General features: G+C 27.5%; 1 protein-coding gene across 1 annotated transcript in view; it reads right to left on the minus strand.

Moving 5' to 3' along the window:
- LOC112601038 overlaps window positions 1–6,223 on the minus strand; it is a 256,787-nt gene extending 250,564 nt beyond the window's left edge. The window contains exon 1 of the mRNA XM_025348438.1: window positions 5,980–6,223. The gene's annotated coding sequence lies outside the window, so the exon portion shown is untranslated. The remainder of the gene's footprint in view (window positions 1–5,979) is intronic.
- Between the last annotated feature and the right edge of the window lie 1,149 nt (window positions 6,224–7,372).

Below are 7,372 nucleotides of genomic sequence, written 5' to 3' on the forward strand. Positions count from 1 at the left end.
ACGCTACGTATTGCTACAATTTTTGGTTGTCATAATATCAAATAATCAATCCAAATATTTTTGTATTAATAACGCAACGATGATAATTTTTCAAACATAGATCGTGGTTGTGGAATGTAATGAATTTTATGAGGGTTTGTAAACTTTTTAAAATATTCTTTGGGAAGTGTCTAAACTTATATGCCTATATTGTATGTTGTTATTTCCATTGCTGTTTCAAGTCTGATATAGTAATAATAATAATAATAATAATAATAATAATAATAGTAATAACAATTATAATAATAATAATAGTCAATAGTAATAATAATAACAATAGTAATCATTGGTTAGTAACAATAATAACAATAATAATAGTCACTAGTATTAGTAATAATAACATTAATCCACCTGTATACATCTGTAACATTACACTTAGTAATATTTTATCAAGTTTTAAATGAATGATTACAAGATACTCTATACGTGGATGAAAATGGTTAGATTATTCCATCAAGAAAGAATATGAAATGGAACTTTAATGTTTAAAATAGTTACGGATATTTATGAACACATTTGAATTTATAAAAATAAAAACTTTTCAAGTTAAAATAAATTAAAATGAAGCAAACAAGTATGTACTAAAGTAAATAGATTTAACTTAGTAACGTCATAATGTACAAAACGGTTTTTAAATCATATTTCATTAATTGTCACTATTTATTTGAGTTAAGAGTTAAGAAGAAAATGCAATTTGAATAATTAAATCAGTACGTTTATTTCAGTTTATTTAAAAACATGAAATAGGTATCAGAGTAGTGTTAAATAGTAATAGTGTTTATTAATAACTCTATTTATTATATTTATATAATTATGTTACTCATATAAAATCATTAATAATAATAAAACGAGGATATTAAGGAACCCTATTTAAGAAGATTATATTATGACCAATAAAGTCACCAGACATTTATTAACATCAAAACGAAAACATAATAGTATTATGTTGACATACATATGTCTCTATAAGTATTTTCAGAATATTCTTTGTTATAGATTAAGCTGAACAAGATAGGTACCTTTATCGTTTTATGTTAGCAGCTTTGATGTCGCTTTTGGGCTATGGATTATATTTTATTCAAATTAAACACTTTATATATACATATATTATATTGAATACGGTCATAAAGGTTTAATATGCGCTTAGTACTTATTGCCAATAATGTAAAAGAAATACTTTAATAGTTAAAAAGAACACAGATAAATATTGTAATAATACTTTACTGAATTCCAATAATTTGTAGTTTTATTATTTTGTTAATAGTCGCACAATGACGATACTAATAAAGTTAATTTATATTACTGTATATTTAAAAACATAGACTTTAAATATGAGTTCATGCAATTGAAGAACACCATCGCAGCGCCCAAATAGATAAACATTATAGTAGGTAATAAATTTGTATAGAACATGCAATGAAAATAATATTATCACTGAATTAAAGTATTTTGATATAAATGATAAATATAATTTTTAATTATTTTTAATGATGAGAACATGGAACATTAAAATAAAATAAATGTTTTTATTAGTTCAAAATTTGTAACCATTGTATTATAATGAATAGTTCTTAGATTTGATAATGATTATACATAATAATTTATTATATTAGTTTATAACTTTATCCTATGTTATAACGACGACAATAATACAGTTTCAAAGAGTCAAAACATAAAGCTACCAAATCAGATAACAAGAGGTAATACAGGTAAGTTTTCAGACCTAATATTCTAGGGTTAGGGATCTAAAGTTTAGTTTTTTTTTTACTAAAAAAATTAAAACTTAAATGAAAAATAATAATGCTTGTTTCTAAATTAAAATTTTAATTAATAATGGTATTAAACTTATTTATATATTTATAGAATATTTTATAGCAAAATATTTACAATATTTAAACTTCTTTAACAAAGACAACTATGTATACATTACATTTGATAATAAAACAATTATAAATAAAATATATTTAACTTAATAAGATATGAATACATTTTAAATTATTACATGGACGATTAAAAATATTGGTCAAAATATAAAAAATAATAAATTAGATATTTACTGTGGATAATGGATATTGATATATCTCTTTAATAAATGAGAGTTTTTTATAATACTAGTGTAGGTAACTTACTAGTTACTTGTTATTGGTCTGTAAAATGACCCCTAAAGCCTGTTGTGTGTTATCTGAATAAATGCCGTTGTAAAAAACTAAACGAATATTATTATTGTTATATTTCTCATAATATCATGAATTTGCAAAAAGTACTCTGTGAGTCGAAACATGATAATATGACCTAATGATCGTATTTCAATATTTTCTATTATTATAGATACCATTCATTAAGATCTACGACGTGTTTTGAGAAGTTAAAAATAAAACGATATTAATCAGTCACCTTTTCTATGACGGATGATATACAGTTCCCCTGGGAATGTCGAGTATTGGTGTAATACTACAGGTGGGCCACCGTGTTTTGACGTTTTTCCAGGATATGGATGATACGGAAAACCGGGAAAACACGGTGGCCCACTCAGTACAATTTTTAATTCGTTTTTGTTTTGTTCTTTTATGCAAAATCGGAGACAGTGGTAGATGCAATTAATATTTTCATAGGTGTGATTTATACTACATAGTCTTGGATTATTATTATTATTATTATTGTTATCATATATTGCAGACTAAACTATAATGGTTTAGTCTAACTATGAATTTTTACTTTTTTAAATGTTTAATTAGTTATTTATGAATATTTAATTTGGGTTATAGCGTGTCTCCAATATAATAAGAGAAAGATACACAAACGCTAAAGAGAGCAAGAACTGAAATGGGAGATGATTTTTTTTTTCCTTGACGTTTCACTTTCAATCCATAAAATAATATTATGTTCAAAAATTAAATATATCCAACAGGTAGAAAAGGTTAAGTTGGTGTTGTCGTAAATATATAATCTATGATAGGGGTTCTGGAGCAGTTTAAAACCGCAGCTTATACAACTTATATATGCATAAGATACACATATTATATTATATATTATGTGGGGAGCCAATAGATATATTTATACTAGATCCTTGTATTGTACATGAATGTATATATTATGCTCTGCTGTTTCACAGTAATATTTTCACAGGCTTTCTTAGCATAGAAATTAATTAGTTAAAAAAATTATTAAATAAATTGAAACAAAACTATTACGTTCAATATTATATTATCACATCATGCCTAAGATTTATAACAATCTGTTGTTATATAAATAAGAGAATAAATATATACATAAGTACATACATATATTTGCAAAAATTAATTAAGCATAAAATATGAATTAAATTGTTCAAGGACTAAAAATAAAATGTGCCAATAAAAACAGTCGAAATAATTTTTAAACATTATAATTTTGAAAAGCGACAGAATAAAAACTAAACGCCCAACAACATAATTTTATGGTAGGTATATAATATTATAATAACATCAAATAAATGCTACTTCTATTTTCTTAAGAATTTAAATACATAAAACTCTAAAATTTATAATTCAAACGAGCTGCAAGATGTTTAGTCTACAGTATTCGAAGTATTTAAATAGCAGAGGATAGTGAATCAACATTTTGCGAGTTACCCCCACACAGTTTCCACTTCTTTCTGACCATAAAAACTTTAAATTCTTATTAAGTTATAGCTAATATAAACAACTGGTATAAAATCAATTTTTTACACGGGTATTATAGTTTTAATAAAACATTTTTCTTTGGATATTTTTTTTAAACATAATTAGTTTTCAGGCCATCTGTTACTGAATTGAATAATGCGTTTAATTGTTAAAAAAAATAAATTGATATTAAATTGTGTAAAAATAATATTATTTCAAAAAAATCACCAACAGTTTTTAAGATAATGATTTCTAACTATAAAATATTCATTTTAAATCCATATATGCGTGGCAAACGATCGGATGTGTGATAAAGTAGTAGACGGTAGACACTTACTAAAGTAAGTTCTTTTTTAAACTATTTTCGTTTATTAACTGTAATGTGTTAAATTATATATTAAACGTAGTATAGATGTAAAGATAATTTAGAGTTTTATTTATAGATGTTGTAGGTATAAGACTATAAGTAAAAATCTAAAAGAAACTCAGAATATCCTCAAAGTATATTAAATCTTATAGCGCACATTCCGAATAACTATAATCTAAAAATAGTATGTACCTAAATCTAAAAAAATGGTAATATTTTTTAATTTTTAAAGTACAAGACTAATATATCAATTATTACATAAAATAATAAAAAAAGTAATATTATTTTGTAATTATTAAATATTTGTCAGAAATAATAATATATACATTATGCATAAAAAAAAAATCAATACATTTTTTTTTTTTAATTAAACAAACCCGATTTTTTTTTATGTATTAATATTTTAAACGAGGGTGAAAAAAAATATATATATATATTGAAAGTGATTTATAAATACGGGTATGTACAATATTATACATACTTTTTTTTGTTACACAGGTAAGTACGAGGGCCGTTTTAATAGATTGAAGATTTATTTACTTTGTTATAGCAGGTAATTATTTTAAAAATGAAAATATTAAAGTTTGTTGATTAAAAAGCCAGATTGAAATATATTACATATATGTATGTTTTCAATTTCAGGGTTATTATTTGAATTTTAAACGCGGTATGTGTGTTATTCACTAAAATTGAACACTCAAGTGTAAAGGTACTTTAGTTCTAAGGTTTCATCTTTTTCCTTTCAAAGTGTAAAGGGTTGGATTTTATAATTTTAAAATTAAAAACACCACCTATATGAAATTTTCTATCTTTTGAGGTGAAATATAAAAAGATCAGAACACGGAAACAATGTAAGACTGAACACGGATCAAAAGGAAATGAAGCTGACATGAAATAAAATAACTGCTTTTTCAATCTACCTGGAATCTAAGATAATAGTTTTAAATTACATTGTCTTGAGTGTTGCTCTAATAAAGTTTACTATATATTTACTGAAAATATATATCAAAATATCAATTTGATCAACGTCAGAATATTACACCATTTTTGTATTTAAAATTTAAAATTAAGCTTATTAAAAAACTTGATAAAAAATAATATAAATAGACATAATAAAATTAAAATAAAACTTTTGAATAATAATATTATATTAAACATTATAATTTATTGTTTTTGAATCAAAGTTAAAATAAAAATGTATTTAATTTTAATTTTAAAGTAAAAAACTTGTAACAATCTATTTTGATCTATAATTTTAAAATAGTTATAGATTATGAGTGAATTTTTTAATGACGTTTAAATTATTTTGATTGTCATTTTTAGAGTCAGTTTATATAACTTATCATGTAAAAAAGTTATAAGTATTTTATTTAAATATTGAAATCTTAACATATTATATATTATACAGTATACAAAGCTACAGAGATTTAATTTTTTATCGTACATTGGATTTATTTTATGGACGTTTTTAAGTATCCCTCGAAAAATAAAAAATTATTCTCGAGTAAATCAAAGTACATTTATTTTTGTTTATTTTGGATCGATTTATAATGGTCTAGAATTTTTTTTTAATTTTGTATAACGGTATCGATGTATATATATATATATATATATATATATATAGGTACATCAAACCTTTTTATCCTGTATTAGACTCAAGCTCTCATGGGGAGATATTAAAAAGATTCATAAATGATATTTTAATAGATCAACTTCATTTTTTGTTATTTATGTTTTTTATTTTTTCATTTTTTTTTTATCAGACGAAACACGATAAACGCATTAAAGCCATCACATACACGTTAAACAAAAATTGAGAGACATAAAGAGAGCGAGGGAGAGAGTCGAAAAAGATTGTGTGTGTGAATGAGAGAGAGAGCGAGGGGGGAGAAAATTGTATTCGAATCGACCATATCATAATATTTCACTTACCTTAAAAATTATTTTTCCGTCCACACACGTGCAGCTGGAGTGGGGCTTTCGGATCGGACGGCGTACACAATCGTTTTCAACGACAACAGCGACGACGACCGCGTCAACCGAGACAGCGAGCAGCGATAGCACCACCACCACCGGCAGCAGCAGCACCAGCACCAACACACCACCAGCACACTACCAGCAGCAGCAGCAACAGCCGGCCGTGTTTGGTGGACGCACGCGGAACACACGACGGCGGGACACGGCGGGACGACGTCATTTCCCGGAGAGAGCACTTTCGGCACGCGCATTCCCGTCGGCGCTTTCCGGAGACCGATTCGCCGCCGTCGCTGCCACCACCGCCGGCGCGTACAACAACAAATCACCGGCACCCCATACCCACTCAGCCGTTCCACAAGCCCTCCACTGCCGCCGAACCCTTGCCGCATCGAGACCCAAACCACCCTCACGGTCGACCCCGTCACTCCAACCCCACCGACCCGTCATCCGTCCACGAGCCCCGGCCACATCCCCCCCTCCGCGCCGCTAGAGTCATCGAGTCGACTGCGTCGCCGCCGCCGATGCCGCCGCAGGTGCGTAGTACAAGGGTTGTGGGGAGGGTGGTGAAGTAGTATAGCTGTAATATACCCTATCTATACATAATATAATTACGTGATTGTAATATCATTGCGAGTGAAATGTCAAATAATCGTGTTTGTATTTGTGATGATAAGGAGCAGATAGCCTTTGATAGATAAGTCCGAATGACGGAGCAGAAACCCTCGAACCGTGACTGGAGGGATGTTAAGTTTAAATTCTAAACGTCACACACTCAGGTCTAACCACACGAAGACGGGATTAGAGTCACTCACGTCCATTTTAAGGGGCAAAGCACATTAGTGCCAGTTAGAAAAAAATTAAATTGGTAGATTGCGACTCCTTTGGATCAGTTATTTACACAAGAATATCGTCGGTTCAAAAAAATATTGATCATGTTTAGGCTATTCGTTAGTTATTTTTTGTACGCATATGTACTAGGAAGATTGACATAAAATATTGTTACGCATTGTTTCAGCGCAGTAAAATGCTTAATTATTTTATTTAAATAATAGATACGGATAAAAAAAAAAAAGATGATCGTACTATTGGAACTATTACAACTACATATACTATGTAAACTAATGATAGTCAATACTAAAAAGTCTTCTAAGTTCTATTTAGCGTCGTTTCATCTTAAACTTTACCAAATTTTACTCATTTATGTGTATCGGATACAGGTATAATAATATAATAACGTTTGATACATATCCAATAATAAATAGGTAATAACATAACATTATGACCGTGTTTTACGAATGATAAAAAATAACAATAATGTACGAATACTGTATTTTTATAATAATATGCA

The sequence above is a fragment of the Melanaphis sacchari genome, unplaced genomic scaffold (assembly GCF_002803265.2).
Source record: "Melanaphis sacchari strain LSU unplaced genomic scaffold, SCAv2.0 Contig74_pilon_pilon, whole genome shotgun sequence".
Taxonomy (NCBI): Eukaryota; Metazoa; Arthropoda; class Insecta; order Hemiptera; family Aphididae; genus Melanaphis; species Melanaphis sacchari.